Source organism: Sinocyclocheilus rhinocerous, unplaced genomic scaffold (assembly GCF_001515625.1).
Source record: "Sinocyclocheilus rhinocerous isolate Xijiao unplaced genomic scaffold, SAMN03320098_v1.1 scaffold1100, whole genome shotgun sequence".
Taxonomy (NCBI): Eukaryota; Metazoa; Chordata; class Actinopteri; order Cypriniformes; family Cyprinidae; genus Sinocyclocheilus; species Sinocyclocheilus rhinocerous.
The window spans coordinates 434,586-453,338 of record NW_015635085.1 but is presented as its reverse complement, the minus strand read 5'-3'; the positions used below and the strand labels follow the sequence as shown (position 1 = coordinate 453,338).

At 39.4% G+C, this 18,753-nt stretch overlaps 1 pseudogene; it reads left to right on the top strand.

The window, feature by feature from the left end:
- The window catches only part of LOC107746714 (isoleucine--tRNA ligase, cytoplasmic-like), a 66,185-nt pseudogene that overhangs the window by 40,408 nt on the left and 7,024 nt on the right, over positions 1–18,753 (top strand).

Below are 18,753 nucleotides of genomic sequence, written 5' to 3'. Positions count from 1 at the left end.
AGTGCCCTTCAATTCTACATTCAGCCCAAGTGCCCTTCAATTCTACATTCAGCCCAGTGCCCTTCAATTCTACATTCAGCCCAGTGCCCTTCAATTCTACATTCAGCCCAGTGCCCTTCAATTCTACATTCAGCCCAGTGCCCTTCAATTCTACAATCAGCCCAGTGCCCTTCAATTCTACATTCAGCCCAAGTGCCCTTCAATTCTACATTCAGCCCAGAGATGAGAGAGCATCAGAGAAGAGAAAAGTCATTCAGTTGATATATTGGATGCTGAGATGGAGCTTAAATAGAAATGCCTCTTCCTGATGAGAACTGATGAAGTCAGTGGAGTTCTGATGTTTAACCTTCCCTTACTGAGCGATGGATTGTGTTAAATTGTTAGTTGTGTTATTTTGTGTCCAAGAAGAAAGAAGATAACAGGAAATTTGAAAAATCAGTCTGACTAGTGTGCCATGAAATCAGTTAGTTTTAGTGTGAATGGTGGTCAATAGCAATATTTGTATGATTTTTCAAATACGAATGATCCTTGGTGTACAGAATTGTATTTTAATTAAACATAACTATTATAATGTAGCATTATTTGTGAAATGACTTGTAATCCGGAGGCAACCTACCAAATGTGTGCCTGAATGCTGGGAAATATAATGGGCTTTATTCATTAGACAAAAGCAAAGCAAATTGTGCTAAAAAAGTAAAATGTGGCATTTTGTATAAGAATGGTTTTGTAAACGATTTACACAGAAATGAGTTTTTAGGGCCTCTGTTGTTGTTTTTTTTGCCTTACTTTTCAGCAGTGTTACCTTTACAAGGACCTGCGGGTTCATTTTCATAGCTATGCAGATGATGCACATCTGTGTCTCTTCTTTCTGGAAATCAAAATTATTTGTATGATGGACCGCTTGTATTAAAGGCATAACAAAAGTAACTGGAACACTGAACTGGAACTACAGCCGACTGCAGACTAGCTTGTGCGTGAGAGGAATGAACCATCTCTATATCAGTAGATATAAATAGTATATATTCATTCAAAAGGAGAAACTGACACAAGGATATACGAGATATACACAGATATACGGAACATAAACAAAGCAGCGCTTGCTTACCAATTTGAATATCAGTTATGTTGAAAACTTTCTTCAGTTTAAGCAGCTCATGTTGTTATGAAAATATATAATGTAACATTAGAACAGGCTTCTGTCTGTGCGGCCTTCATTTATGTGCTCGTTCTCATCACTTTGACTTTTATTCTCGGGCACTGATGGCTTGGTGTGTCCCAGCCTTTAGACTGCCTTCTCCAAATAATAACACCCATCATGTGTGAACTGAGCTAGATAGTCGTTTTCAAGCCGAGGCATTTCTTTGAGACTCAAAACCGATGGAACTAGATGGCACAATTATGACAAAAACCAATTATTTTACAATTATTAATAATTTCTATTAAAACCAGAATAAAAGATGCATGGCAAGTGAGCTTTTTTTGCTGTTGCAGTGCTATGCCACCATGAAAGTGTATCATTTGCAAGCATTTTAAGCCTTGAGAACGTTGAACGTTTAAGCTTAATAGGAATAAGATGTTTCTGCCTTGCTCTGTATGGAGTTAAGAGTGGCGTCTCTCTCTGACTTTGTACCCGGGGTTCCTGAGTTTGTGAGGGAGAAGCGCTTTGGCAACTGGCTGCGGGACGCTCGAGACTGGGCGGTCTCTCGAAACCGCTACTGGGGGACGCCCATCCCGCTGTGGGTCAGCGAGGACTACGAAGAGGTCAGTGATGGATCCAGGTGTTAGAACGAGGATGACATTTCGTAAGGCTTTCAGTATTTCAAATCCTGATTATGTATTTGTAAATAGGAACCATTTTAGCCATTGTAGATTCAAAATACTTCATGCAAAAAACATAAATCACTGTAAAAATGCAGATAAAAAATAACCAAGGCATGTTTTTCCACACTGCTTTTAAATGAAAAGGATTTATTTATTGATTGATTTAAATAACATATAGAAACAAACAATAGTATTTACCTACAGATATTAATATTTTTATTAAAACATTGTGAAACTTGTTTTTAGGAAACTTAATTGGAAAATAAAAAGCCAAAATTAAAAAAAATGTGATTTGTAAGAGAGTTGGACAATAAAAAAATCATTTGAACAAAAATCATCTTGCTATTTACAATATGTGACCCTGGAGCACAAAACCAGTCATAAGGGTCAATTTTTCGAAATTGAGATTCATACACCATCTGAAAGCTGAATAAATCATCTTTCCATGGTTTGTTAGGATAGGACAATATTTGGCCGAGATACAACTATTTGAAAATCTGGAATCTGAAGGTGCAAGAAAATCAAAATATTGAGAAAATCATCTTTAAAGTTGTTCAAATGAAGTTCTTAGCAATGCATATTACTAATCAAAAATTAAGTTTTGATATATTTATGGTAGGAAATTTCAAAATATCTTCATGGAACATGATCTTTACTTAATATCCTAATGATTTTTGGCATAAAAGAAAAATGTATAATTTTGACCCATACAATGTATTTTTGGCTATTGCTACAAATATACCCCAGCGACTTAACACTGCTTTTGTGCTGCAGGGTCACATATTACTTAATTTGATATTTAGAGCACCATCATAGTGAATATTCCTCCCATTAGCTGTATTTTGTGAAAGCAGCGTGAACATCTTCATGTGAGTCTTCTTAGACAGCTGTCTCAAACAGTAGTAATGGTCTCTAAGTGCGTGTTTCTCTTAAAAGCTCAACTCGTGGGAAGTCAGAATTAGGTTGTTGGCGTCTTTGCCTGCTGAAACGAGCTGTTGGAAAAGAAGGACAGCGACCTGCTTCCTGAAAATAGCATGTAATGAGCGAGTCTCTGGAGTGCCACTGGCTCCAGAAAGAGCAGCTCTCTTGTTCTCTGCCGAGGCGGCTGTATCTGGGCCACATTACCTGAGCCCAGCCGGAAACAGGGACAGCGTGTTAAGTTAGCATGAAAATGTGCAGATGTGAAATGCGCCTGTTGTTATACAAGTACATGAATCTGCCGGATGAAAATAATCCCACAGACTTTCTTTACAGTAGGAGTCTTCTGACTAGTGCTACTAACTAACCACCTGCACCGATAATGACTATCCGATCAAGAACACCTTGTGGTGGTTTCTACTTGGGACACAGTTCTGGCTGCATTAGGAAATATTTTCCCTAAACAGTGCATATGTCTTGCATCGTAGTTTTGCCGTGGTGATTTCACAGCCAGATTTAGGAGGTTGTTCAGACGGATGAGGTTCAGTGTTGGTTCTTCGTTGGTGTTTAGGTGGTGTGTGTGGGCTCCATGGCTGAGCTGGAGGAGCTGACAGGAGCTAAAGTATCTGATCTTCACAGAGAGAGGTGAGCCGCAGAGACACCTGACCCTCACCTCATCACAGCCTCAGCGCTGCAGAAACCTGACTGAGCAGGTGTGTGTGTGTGCGCGTGTGTGTGCGCGTGTCTGTGTGTGCGTGTGTGTGTGTGTGCGTGTGTGTGTGTGTGTGTGTGTGTGTGTGTGTGTGCGTGTGTGTTTGGCAGCATTGACCACCTGACCATCCCATCCCGCTGTGGGAAGGGGCAGCTCAAGTGGGTCTTGAAGGTCTTTGACTGCTGGTTCGAGAGCGGCAGTATGCCCTATGCCCAGGTGCACTACCCGTTTGAGAACAGGCGGGAGTTTGAGGACACCTTCCCGGCAGACTTCATCGCTGAGGGCATCGACCAGACCAGAGGAGGGTGAGAAACCCTTCACGACTCTTCAGATGAAGTCACTCATTCATGGAGTTGAATAGCACCTGAGTAGGTCATGTGACTCCAAAAACAAAACAGTTAATGTTAACGGACAGATATTGATTGATTGCCAATGTCTGAGAGAGCAGGTGGCCAATAAAAAAGCATTTAAATATGATGTCACACTATTTAATTTAAAGATAATAAATAATACATGCTGCAATGAGATGCGTATTTATTTGACATAATATTTACTTAAGAATAAAAATAACCTGTGAAATAAACATTTTTGTTAAAGCAGATTTCTCATTACTGTGATAAGGGAATAAGTGATACATTGTAAAGTACACGTTCTGACGTAACCATCATAATAGTAGGATGCAGTAATTAATTGGTAGTGTGTGTGTGTGTGTGTGTGTGTGTGTGTGCGTGTGTGTTTGGCAGCATTGACCACCTGACCATCCCATCCCGCTGTGGGAAGGGGCAGCTCAAGTGGGTCTTGAAGGTCTTTGACTGCTGGTTCGAGAGCGGCAGTATGCCCTATGCCCAGGTGCACTACCCGTTTGAGAACAGGCGGGAGTTTGAGGACACCTTCCCGGCAGACTTCATCGCTGAGGGCATCGACCAGACCAGAGGAGGGTGAGAAACCCTTCACGACTCTTCAGATGAAGTCACTCATTCATGGAGTTGAATAGCACCTGAGTAGGTCATGTGACTCCAAAAACAAAACAGTTAATGTTAACGGACAGATATTGATTGATTGCCAATGTCTGAGAGAGCAGGTGGCCAATAAAAAAGCATTTAAATATGATGTCACACTATTTAATTTAAAGATAATAAATAATACATGCTGCAATGAGATGCGTATTTATTTGACATAATATTTACTTAAGAATAAAAATAACCTGTGAAATAAACATTTTTGTTAAAGCAGATTTCTCATTACTGTGATAAGGGAATAAGTGATACATTGTAAAGTACACGTTCTGACGTAACCATCATAATAGTAGGATGCAGTAATTAATTGGTAGTAATTACTAGAGGTCGACCAATAGTGGATTTTACTGATAGCGATTAATCAACCGATAGTTTTTCAAATTTCATACTGAACGAAAACTAAAATAGTGCTTTACTATAAGTAAATAAAAACAGCACTGAACATACTTTGTAAATGAATACAAATATTAATATTAAATATTAAGGCCCGTCCTCAGGCAGCAGTACACTGACCCGGAAACTCTGCCAATATCTGTGTGTGTTGTGTGTAGCGACGGACAGAAAATGAGCAAGCGTAAGAAGAATTACCCCGAACCCAGCCTGATTGTGCAGAACTACGGCGCCGACGCGCTCCGGTGAGCAAACCGCACTGATGCACCGCACACACACATAAAACATAATCACACTCTCAGGATTCTCCTCCTTCACACTGTATACGAATAGTAATCTGTGAACCATTTGAAATCCCCCTGAAGCGCAGTTGTGACATGAGCATATGCGTAATGAATAATTAGATATTTATGTCCATCCATATGGGGCCGTGCACACGAAACACTCTCACATACGATATGACCGGGACTTTTACTTCCCTTTATTTTTTGCTTTTGTTTATTGCGTGATAGGGTTGGGGGATGTGTTGAATATTTGCCATATATATTATGATGGGGATATCTATATTTTTTTAGCAGCATTGTTGATTTACTTTGGCCATTAGGTTTCCCATAGGTCATAGACTAGTTTCAATGATTCAGTATTTTGGTCACTGTTCTGAAATGCTCAGCTGTCACCATGTCAAATGTGCAAAGACATGCTACAAAACCAAGTTTATGTGACCAAACCTGAACCACACATGTATTAGACACAATGTGTCTAAATAAAGTGATACTGTGGAGCTTTGCGCTAGGGATGCACCGATACCACTTTTTTCAGAATGAGTCCGATACCGATACTTTCATTTTTGGTACTGGCCGATACCGATACCCGTGTTTTCACAGCATTTGAATTTTTTTTAAATATTGGGTACAGAAACAAAATTATAATAATACTATGAATCATGTTAGTTGGCTTCATTTAGCAAACAGATATTTCCTTCAGTTATTTACACTCTTAATTATACTTGTTAAAATGTATTGTATAAGCTTTTGTTACTTTCACTGTTCATTTTAATGGCGCATTAGAGCTGCTCAATAATGTAATCACATAATGCAGGGAACCACTCGTTATACATTATATATAGTACGCGCATACAATTTTGGTGATGTAATCTGCGTCACACAAACTGTACACGGACCCCCGTCGTGTAGGTGTAAAAAGTATACTTTGGCCTTTAAAGCAAGCTAAACAAAGCTAAACGCGCGCAGGTTTGTATTGGTGCAGAATGAGAGAGACACTTATAGCCTAGCGCATTTCACCCAGTCTGCTAGTTTCACTTTTGCTTTAAATAAAGTTGTGTAAGCTTGACGTTTAAAATAAATGTTGTTTATTGTGATTGCCCCTATCATTTTTGTTTGTTTTATATTTACGATTTAGTTTAAATCCAAATGCATGCGCTAATGGAGCGAACAGCAATCAAGATCATGCAACAGATGTGCGCTCTCTCACTCTCTCTCTCCTTACCGCCAAATAACTTTAGTAAGTTTTGCATTATTTTACTTACTTGCTTTTGATATATCCGACCGAACTACAAACTTTCCAGTGATGTCTGTGAGATATTCACTCGACATGCTCGCGCATCTGTGCAGCTGCGCGCTCAATCCACTCAGCGCGCTCTGCTTATCAGCTCGGGCACATCCGCTATACAGGCGTGAATATTGAATGTTTAACATTATATTAATTACTTACATGTACTTCATAGACATCCTTAATCTCTAATAACTCCATTCTACTCTCTGTTGTTCTGTTGTCTGTGTATCTTTTTCTGGACACAGCTCTATTCACACGTTGTGTGGTATCGGCTTTTGGTATCGGGGCATTTTTATGATTACGAGTACAGGAGCGCAGTATCGGTGCATCCCTACTTTGCACTCATGCTGCACATTATAGCCGGACTACAGTGAAATGAAACCATGAAATCCACAGTGAAATGACACTTCCTCTGATTAAAGAGAAAAACTCTTGTCAAAATCCTGAAAGATATGGTGATTGTGGCTTTATCATCCAGCTCTAGTGGGTTTTATTTATTGGCTAAGTGCGAAAAGCACGTATTGATCTGAAGCCAGGACTGAGCTCAGTTCACATGTTATTGACCCACGTGCCAAATTACCCTGAAACATTTGAAATATTGTGCGTCTAATGAGAGTGTGAGCAGCACTGCAGTGTTTTGGCAAAAATGATCAGTCACCGATCCGTTTGCATTGTGAACAGATAGAGTCTGCAGCATCTACATATATTAGCATGCTGTGATGTAGACCAATCTCACATCAGTAAACAGCGTTTGTCCTACACCCCTCTGAGCTTGTCATGGCTCTTGATTTTGTTGGATCAGTCTAGTGGCCAGTGTCCCTGTGCAACAGCAGTTTCGACACCACAGTGACACATTCCTTTAAAGGAGACATATTATGCCCCTTTTTACAATATGTAATATAAGTCTCAGGTGCCCCCAGCATGTGTCTGTGAAGTTTCAGCTCAACTTGGAAAACCTGTGGAAACTGATTGCCTCAAATTTCTCAAGCAAATTAGTTTATCATTTTTGAGTTAATAAAACTTTCTGTAACTTTGTATAGGTAACTTGTACGGCTCCTGCGTCAGCAGCATCACACGCATGCGTCGTGGTACTCTCGTGAACGATGTCCTTTCTTTCTTTCTGGGTCTTGAACGTGATAGTTGTGTTGCTGTATATGCAGAAAGCTCTTGGATTTTTTGTGTTCCGAAAATTAACAAAGGTCTTATAGGTTTGGAACGACATGAGGGTGAGTAATTAATGACAGAATTTTTTCAGAGTGAACTAACCCTTTAAGTATTTTTTTCCTCTTCTTTCCAGCTCTGTTCTTTTATTATACATTCCCTTTCCTTTTTTCCTTAGAAGTTTTTTTTTTTCACTTTCTTTATTCCTTTCTATCTTATATTGTTTCTGTGTCCTGATTTTTTTCTTGCCAGGTCTCAAGAATTGTCTGCATTACACTAAATAACCAGAATATAACAGACAAAATTACTTACAAAACATGTCTTGTAAAAATCAGTACGGTGCTTTTCAAGGAAGAGTGGAAGGCCGTGGAGAACTGCTGTTCATCGCCCATTGATGTCAGATGTCTGTACAATTATACAAAAAAAACCTCATATTTAATATCACTCAAAGCACAAGCATTCAGCATAAAATATAATGAATATCTACTTATTCTGTGCAGGGTTTCACAAAACTGCAAAGTATGATTTTTCATTAAGCGCACCTATGTGAATAAGCATATTCTATGTGGAAACATGGAATTGGAGAATTTTCATATTCTATAGCTTCCATATTTTAATACGTTTTTCAGCAGTTGAGCTCTCTTTTCACTCAATAAACAAGTAGAACTTCCACTTCCACTGCACGAGTTTAAGTCCCCAAAAAAAGAGCACATACAATATGACAAGAAAACGGTTATAATTAGTGCTGGGCATTGACGCACATTTAAAAACTATTTTAAATGAAGTTTCTACTCCAAAGAATTTTCTGAAATATAAACATTTAAACGGTGGTTGTGATAAAAACTTGTTTTCATGACATTTGTTCAAACATTAAATACTGAAAAATGGATTACATAAGACATGATACATTTCATTAAGTTGTACTGTATCACTCAACATACTGAGACCCTCTTCAGCGTGCTCTTCTCCATGTGCAGACTGATGGTGAGTCACGCCAGCGCTCGCAGCTCCTACATACTTCAGATGTAGAGGAGAGAAGGCATGTGGTCATCCTCAGTGGACTGTGATGAAATGATAGAAGTGTAGCAATGCTGAAGGAAGAATTATGGTGCAATACTAAAATTAATATGACTAAAACCACTGATTTGTGCACCACATTATAATTTTCTTGTTAGAAAACGGTCCTTTACATGAAATGCGAAACTCCTTTTGTGTTTCACTGAAAGTCAAATGGTGTCATAATCTTAACCTTTTAATGAAATATTCTCTTGTGCGTTGTACATGTAATCATGCTTGGTTAATGCATCTTTGTTTTAAGCATGTTAAACAAAATTACAGATGAAGAGGATGATTTTGCAGTGTAATAGTTGTAGAGCTGATCATCCTTTCATAACTATGAAGGCAGGGTGTCAGTAGAGCTCATTGATTAATTACTGACCCAAAAGGTAGTTAGCAAAATCATTTGATAGATAAGCGGGGTGTGAGACAGTCAATGCCCCATTTTCCTCTTCACTGATTCGGAGCATTTAATGTTTAAATGAATCTTCATAAAACCTCACAGTAGCCTCATTGTACAGTTATTGCTTAAGCAGATGATGAAAGATGTTTGAGAGTGAAAGACTGAAGGAAAGCAGAGAAACCCTGGACATGAGCATGACGTTTGTTATTAACCTTGGCTTTGTGTCATGATGGTTGTATGAATAGAGTTGTTCTTTCATTGCTGTGTGATGTGTTGGTTCACTAATGGAGTGTTTCTTGGTCTCAGGCTCCCTTCACGCCGTTCATAACGGAGCTGATGTACCAGAACCTGCGTCATCTGATCGACCCGGCGTCAGTGGAGGAGAAGGACACGGGAAGCATTCACTACCTCATGCTGCCGCATGTCAGGTACACAGCATTGCAGTCGCTACACAACCTCAGTCTCACACACCTCATACAAACACGTCACTGCTCGTTCGTGTCATAGCATATACACTGCTGTCCAAAGCTTGGGGATCAGTGAGATTTTTAATGATTCTGCTCATCAAGGCTGCAAAACGGTTTTCTGTTTTATTATACTTTAGACTTATTTATTTCTGTGATGCGCAGCTGTATTTTCAGCATCATTACTCCAGTCTTCAGTGTCACATGATCTTCGGAAAGCATTCTAATATGCTGATTTGCTGCTCAAGAAACATTTCTGATTATTATCAATCTTGAAAACGGCTGAATATTTTTTTGGAACCTGTGATAATTTCTTTCAGGATTCTTTGATGAATGAAAATTTTAAAAGAACAGCATTTATTCAAAATATAAATCTTTTCTAAAAGTATAAGTCTTTACTATCACTTTCTATCAATTTAACGCATCCTTGCTGAATAAAAATATTCATAAAAAAAAAAAAAAAGTATACTGACCCAAAACTTTTGAATGGCAGTGTATATGAAACAATATTTTAGATGTGCACTGTATATCTTGCCATCGTTCGTGGCCATTAAGAAACACCTTGTGTGTCATAATAAATATAGAACAATACATTTTGTTCAATTAAACTAATACAATTCTACTGTTTTTAAAACCTCATTTATTGTAATGTAAAAAATTAAAATTTTAAATTAAATTAAAAACTTAATTTAAATGCGGAGTTTAAAAGTTAAATTCAGTGACATGATGAAATGAGCTCTGATATTGTAGAGTGAAATCTGTAAACGGGTTTGAGTTGAACGACTCTCTGAAATGTTTCTTTGTAAGCAGAACTTCATGCAGATGTTTCCATCAATAGTTGGATGAAAGGAACGTGTCTGGTGCTAGAGAGCGTGAACAGAGGAAACCCTCCATCAGATTAAACTCGATCCGATGGTTCAGTGCTAAAGCTCAATGTGATTCTACATGAAGACGCCCTCGTTTACAGTTTGAAAGGCAGGAACTGATGCCTTCAGGGACCGTTTTCCTATCATCTTAATCAGGAGTTCTGCACCTCGTAAAGAAGAGTGTTTGTGGTTTTATTGCGTCTGCTCAGATGTTGAGAGTGAAATCTGGTGGTTTTATGCATCGCACTCGGTCCTCACATGTCCTTGTGTGTTGCCGACATGATTTAGCGTGTCCTTTAGTGTCTCCTGTAAACACATTTCCCAGAGTACCTCTGATGAGCTGGACTCTGGTTTGAGAGCCGTCAAGCGCTCTGAAGATCCTGCATCCCTCAGTCCGCGTTTATAAATTCATGTAATGTCCCGCATTACTGTGCTCTGCGTGTAGTGATGTTTCTCACAGCGCTGACCTGCCGTCAGAGACATGGAGGCCGTCCAGAGGACATGAGAACCATTTACTGATTGAACATCTTCCTCTTCAGTAGATTGGACTTTCTTCCTAATATGTCAGCTAACTGCATTTGCTGGTGCACTGAGCACTGGAACCAAGAAACGGTCCAAAGACAGAGTTGTCTTTTTTTTCCTTTCCCCAATCAACCTGATGTGAAGCTGAAAGTGTCCTTCACATTCTACGTTTGAGCTGTGGGTGTGGACCGGGCGGCATTCAGAGCATTCAGAGTTCAGACAAAACATCATGACGAAGCTCGTTAAAGATATTCCACATATTTTGAGGAGAACAGACCTGAACATTGCTAGCTTGAGGTTCCTAACAGTGACCGTTCATGGCAGCGGGGTCTGAGACTTCTCTGATTGGATCCCGCTTCAGGATTGTGGTTAGCGTAGGTTTTACCTGTGTTTTGGTCATTAAAATGCTTATTTATTATTAAAGCAATAAGCCCCGTGAAGCCGTGGTTTACAGTGAATTTATAACAGCTAAAGGGCATTGTTAGGTACGACGCAAAGCGGAGTGTTATAAATTCACTGTAAACCATGGCTTCAAAGGGCTTATTGCTTTTATAAAACGGTTATTCCATATACGTAGTAAGGTTTCACAGAATAAAACAGAGCAAATAAAGTGTAATGATATTAATAAAAACAGTATTCTTCCACCAAACAATGTAGCTCCTCAGAAACAGTTGTGGTTCTAACAAAGTGGTTGCCGAGCAACACACAGAAGTAAACAAAGGTGTATGTTACTTTGTAGAGTAATTTACAACAGCTTCGAACGCGGCTCAGCCAATCAGAATCAAGCACCGGAACTATACGTTTTATAATAATATTTTAACAATGTATATAAATCATAATAGCAGATTTGACAAAATCATGTAAATGCATGCATGCATGTGTTATTGCAAAAGTAATTCTTAATCATTTTCTCTGTTTGGAGTGTGCGCGGTCGCAGTTTATTGCATCAGTTATCACATGTGCTGAATACAGTGCTTCGATTACTTACGGCGTCTGATTTCAGATTACAGGATGAAAATTGTAGTTCGTAATGTAATCTGATTACTTTTTTGATAACTTTTATATTACTTTTGACCTAACTAGTTTGTCACATTGATTTGAATAGGATAATATTTTACCATATTGGTATAAAAATATGAATAGAAACATCATGAAGTGCGTTAAACATGACATTACATCAGTGTTTCCCAAACGGGTTCGTGAAGGAACTGCTGGAGCTTTGTAAGGAAGTTTATAAAGTTAATAATTCATTACATTTTTTATTTATTTTTAAGGATTGTTAATGAATGAGTTTGTCCATAGACTGTGGAGGGTTCAGTACAAATAAAAATAAACTATACTAAAACTAACGCTGTGTGTGTGTCTGTGTCTCTGTGTCTGTGTCTCTGTGTGTGTGTCTCTGTGTGTGTGACTCTGTGTGTGTGTGTGTGTGTGTGTGTGTGTGTGTCAGGGAGTCTCTGATTGACAAGCGCATCGAGAGCGCTGTATCTCGGATGCAGTCGGTCATCGAGCTGGGCCGTGTGATCAGAGACCGGAGGACCCTGCCCGTCAAGGTGAGAGCCCATCATCATGAGGCAGCAGTAAAGCTGAACTAACAGCAGCTGTCTCTCGCTGACACTGGGATCTGTTTCAGTATCCGCTGAAGGAGGTGCTGGTGATCCATCAGAGATATCCAGTCCCTGCAGAAGTACATCCTGGAGGTAAGGCTTTCACAAGCACACACGCTTCCTGTGACCTATCGTCATTTACCTGCTCGCCCTTTCCCGGGAAAATGCAATGAATGAGGACTGAAGCTTTCAAGAGGCAGAAAACATCATTAAAAGTGGTTCGTTCTGCACTTTTATGTAACTGCCAATAGGAATATGGCATCTATGCCATGGAATTTGTTAGAATAATTTTTAAAATGATTAATATCATGACATATATCATTATCAAAACAAAACATAAATTTACTAGAGATGCACCGATCGATCGGCCAGGGATCAGAATCGGCTGATTTTCCTCATGATCGGCCCGGATCGATGATCGGTCGGTCAGTCTCACTTCTTTCCGATTCTCATCACTTTGAGGTACGATATCTATGTCAGTAAGATCAATTCCATGCGATATCATTAAATCTCGCGTATGATTAAAACGATGAGTGGGCCCGGTGACGTTTTGCTTGACTCCAAAAGAGTTTATTAGGTCAGTAAACGCAAGTCCTAATGCATCATTTGTATTATCAACGTGAATGTTAAAATCTCCGACAATTAGCGCTTTATCAACAGTAACCAATAGGTCTGAGAGGAAATCTGCTGTTCACTTCCAGTGCAGATTGAGCGTCACAGATGCTATTAATATATTAGTGCTCTGGTGACTGAGACAACAGCTGCAGACAAATGTGTCCCTGCAGCACAAAAGCAGTCTTAAGTCGCTGGGGTATATTTGTAGCAATAGCCAACAATACATTGTAAGGTCAAAATTATCAATTTTTCTTTTATGCCAAAAATCATTAGGATATTAAGTAAAGATCATGTTCCATGAAGATATTTAGTACATTTCCTACCGTAAATATATCAAAACTTAATTTTTGATTAATAATATGCATTGCTAAGAACTTCATTTGAACAACTTTAAAGATGATTTTCTCAATATTTAGATTTTTTTGCACCTTCAGATTCCAGATTTTCAAAATAGTTGTATCTCGGCCAAATATTGTCCTATCCTAACAAACCATACATCAATGGAAAGCTTATTTATTTATTCAATTTCGAAAAATTGACCCTTGACTGGTTTTGTGCTCCAGGGTCACAAATCACGTGTCCAAGTCTTTGTTGCTGTGTTTGTGCAGCTCTAGAGCTCCCCCTGCTGGCCTGGAGCTCAGGGTGGGTGTGTTGATCTGAGTGCAAACATCTGCGTCACTGTGAACACGGGTCGTGCACTGAGTGTGTGTGAGCAGATGCTCAACCTGTGTCCTTCAACTCCAGCCCCTGCTGCAATGATTTATGGGTGGGCTGGGCCTCCCTAAAATTAGCCTCTCTGTGTCTGCCACGCTCGATTGTTAAACGTTCCCGTGGAGAAAGCAAGGGGCGGCACACTCCACACGCCTGCCATTAATCAGAGCAAATATATTCATGAGAAAGTTGTTCAGAGCAGATGATGAAACGGGATGTTTTTTTAGTTGCAGATATTTGAATGCATTCATATCTATCAGAAACTGAGACGGTTTACTGATGTACATCAGCGTATAAGCGTTTTCTTTCTGCATTATCTTACATATCTTTTGCTTTGCGTCCAGTGTTTTACACATTTTCTACAGGTTTCTTTCTGACATAATGCTCTTAAACTGATGAATTTATTGGTGAGACGAAGAGAGTTAAAAACGCTTTCTGTCGGGTGGAATAAAGCATGCTCTCGGTGTGCTTCATTAGATGCCATGTTTTATTCAGATGACTTTGAGGCTTCTGTGGCTCGCGTCACAGTGGAGGCACAAACTGAGCTTCTTTTTATTCTGCTCTCACAATGTGAGAAACACAACAGACACCGCAGTCACCTGATTTAATGAACAGCCTCCCACTGTAAGACACTGAAGACAAGCTCTCGGTCACGCCTCTCGCTTTAAACCAGTAGTTCACACAAAAATAAACATGTGCTGGAAATGTGCTCACCCTCAGGACATCCAAGATGAGTTAGTTTCTTCATCAGGTTTGTAGAAATGTAGCATTGCATCAGTGTCTCAGCAATGGATGCTCTGCAGTGAATGGGTGCCGTCAGAATGAGAGTCCAAACAGCTGATAAAAACATCACAATAATCCACAAGTAATCCACAGCACTCCAGTCCATCAGTTAACATCTGGAGAAGACAAAAGCTGAAACTAATCCAGCATTAACACGTTTTTAACTCAAATGCATTGAGTCCATAATCCATAATAACTCTTCCTCCAGTGAAAAAGTGCATCTCCTGTTGTCTCTCACATCAAAATCCAGCCACATAATTGTTTAGAGCTGTTTAAACGCTGCTTGATCTGTGCAGATTTCTCTACTGATTCAGAACAGAACACTTCTTCACTGGACATTATGGACTTGTATTTTAGCTAAAAACGTCTTAATGCTGGATTAGTTTCAGCTTTTGTCTTCTCCAGATGTTAACTGATGGACTGGAGTGCTGTGCATTACTTGTGGATTATTGTGATGTTTTTATCAGCTCTCATTCTGACGGCACCCATTCACTGCAGAGCATCCATTGCTGAGACACTGATGCAATGCTACATTTCTACAAACCTGATGAAGAAACTAACTCATCTACATCTGGGATGACCTGAGGATGAGCACATTTCCATCAGATTTCTATCACTGCATGTAACCCTGCTCGTGCCTGTGAGTGTCCTGTACTGAGGGGATGAAGTGCTGTCAGAGGTCAAGGATGAAGTGTCATTTTTCTAGCAGTAGAATGATTGACATCTTGTTGTGTCTTTCTCAAAGTGGTGACTTTTTTACTTTTTTTTTTTTCCATCAGGAGCTGAATGTTCGCCAGCTCACTCTGTCCACAGACAAGGACAAATACGGCATTCGTCTGCGAGCTGAACCTGATCACATAGTGCTGGGCAAACGGCTGAAAGGGGCATTTAAATCTGTTACTGCATCCATCAAAGAGCTGAAGAGCGAAGAGCTGGAGAACTTCCAGAGGACAGGCATGTATCGCTTACCACATTCACACGAATCACCCAGAAATCATCATTCTGCCATCATTTACTCCCCTCGTGTCATTCACACCTGCATGACTTTCATTCTCTGCCAAACACAAAAGGAGAATTATTGAAAACTGTGATAAAGGTAGATGCAGACCGGGGCTCGCAAGATTCAAAAAGAGCAGAAAAGAATCAGCAAAGCTAATGTCCACGTCTTCTCATGAGTTACACACAGTATAACTGACAGTGATATAGTTGTGTTCCTCAATGTGCAGCACGTAAATATGCCAAAAAAAAGGGTTTTGGCATCTAGTGAGGATTTTAGAGTAGCAAGAATTATCATTGAGAATAATGAGAATTACAAACAAGCTCCGAAGTCAGCCATCTGGAAGCATTGCGGTAATGCGTTACTCAGGGCCCTATGATTTTTACAACGCAGGAATTGTGGACATGATATCAGTTTTTCTTCCACAGCCGCGGCTGTTTTGTGGCTCTGAAGCGGGCGGTGGTTTTTCAGAGCGTCGGAGGGAGAGAGGAGCTCAAGCAGCCGTGTAAATCTCAGATTAGAGTGCAGTGATCTGATAGTCGTGTTCGTCGCTCCCCTTTCTGCAGCATTTCATGCCTCTCATACGTGACACTGATGCTGTAACGAGCAGAACGCTGGATAAGACTGGGACATTGTGCTGCAACAGCTGAGATGTGTGGGTTACTGGAGACGTCTGTGTGTTCAGGAGCATCACTCTCAGTTATCCAGAGACGGAGAAACCTGTGAACCTGCACACAGACCTGTGCTGATTTAGCAATGGAAAGTTCTTTATTAGTACCATAAAATACCCAAGGTGCTGTGCTGCCATTTCTTAGGTTAGTCTTGCAAAACTGGTCATTTTTCTCCCTAAAATCAAAAGAAAGATTTTTTTTTTGACCATTATGATTTTATTTTTGCATTATTTATTTATTTTACATGTTTTCCTCACAAATTCTTATTACTGTCCAAAACAGAAACAATGATATTTGTAAATGATGATTCAAGCTAAATATTTTTAATTTATTCAATTTTTTTCTTTTAAATTATTTTTATTTTGGTGATCATGTTTTTTTGTTTTTTTTTAATTGTCCCTTTTTCAATTGTATAAAATAATAATTTAGGAGGTAGGAGGGATTTTTTAAAAAGTGTGATTTGTGGACCTCAAAGTATTTTTGATCTGGACATTAATAATTATTTAATTATAAAATTATATATTCATTAGAATTCAGTATTTTTTTTTTCTTTTCTGGATTTTACTTTAATAGTTAGATTAAATTTTAGTAATCAAAAAGCAAGTCTAATTAATTGGAATAAGAAATGTTTACACTTTAACAGCAATTTATCAAAAGTTTAGCAAAAATTACATTTTGGGACTGTGAAATCTGTGTTTTTCATTTTACATTTTCTGAATTCTATTTTAATTACATTTTAATCATTTAAAATAAATTTAAATAATTTAAATTTAAATGCCGTTTTGGCGCTGTTTAATGTGGAGTGACAGATCGTCTCCTCAGCTTTAATAGCAGTAACAGCACGAAATAAACATGAATGAACATCCGAAGGTGTTAAAATAAAGAGTACAGCTTACCGAAACCCGTCTCCTGTAATCACGCAAAGACGTCAATATTACAGCTTGTAAACAATGTCACGTAATGCCACATTTACTGCAGAAAAACACATTCGGTGACCATGAACTCATTATTCAGCTAGAAAAATGAACTCTAGAGGAGCATTTTACTAAATTTATGTACCATATAACATATTCATTATCATTTTTACTGTTCTTCAGTATTTATTTGTTGAACAAGTTTTTGTGACAACCACCATTTAAATGTTTATATTTCAAAAAACAAATTGGAGTAGAAATATAGTTATGTAATTGCAATATGTAAGTTAGTATTATAAATATACAAATCAGTTCATTTTAACCTTCAATATTACAGTAATGCAGTACCAACTGACTCGCATGTATATTTTACAGCATTAGGTGAGTTTTTTTTTTCCCTTGAGAAAATTTGTCATGTCCTGTACCTGATATATATCCAAAATAATCCATATTGAATCAGAGTCTAATCGATTTGCATAAAAATTGAACTGAATTGTGAAGTTTGTGTCAAAACCCAGCCCTAAAGTATGTAGTATATATATATATATATATATATATCTCACACACACACACTCACTCACTCACTCACTCACTCACTCACTCACTCACTCACTCACTCACTCACTCACTCACTCACTCACTCACTCACTCACTCACTCACTCACTCACTCACTCACTCACTCACTCACTCACTCACTCACTCACTCACTCACTCACTCACTCACTCACTCACTCACTCACTCACTCACTCACTCACTCACTCACTCACTCACTCACTCACTCACTCACTCACTCACTCACTCACTCACTCACTCACTCACTCACTCACTCACTCACTCACTCACTCACTCACTCACTCACTCACTCACTCACTCACTCACTCACTCACTCACTCACTCACTCACTCACTCACTCACTCACTCACTCACTCACTCACTCACTCACTCACTCACTCACTCACTCACTCACTCACTCACTCACTCACTCACTCACTCACTCACTCACTCACTCACTCACTCACTCACTCACTCACTCACTCACTCACTCACTCACTCACTCACTCACTCACTCACTCACTCACTCACTCACTCACTCACTCACTCACTCACTCACTCACTCACTCACTCACTCACTCACTCACTCACTCACTCACTCACTCACTCACTCACTCACTCACTCACTCACTCACTCACTCACTCACTCACTCACTCACTCACTCACTCACTCACTCACTCACTCACTCACTCACTCACTCACTCACTCACTCACTCACTCACTCACTCACTCACTCACTCACTCACTCACTCACTCACTCACTCACTCACTCACTCACTCACTCACTCACTCACTCACTCACTCACTCACTCACTGTGTGAGTGTCTGTGTCTGTGTGAGAGTGTGTGTGTGTGTGTGTGAGTGTGTTTGTGAGTGTGTGTGTGTTTGTGAGTGTCTGTGTCTGTGTGAGAGTGTGTGTGTGAGTGTCTGTGAGTGTGTGTGTGTTTGTGTGTCTGTGTCTGTGTGTGAGAGTGTGTGTGTGTGTGTGTCTGTGAGTGT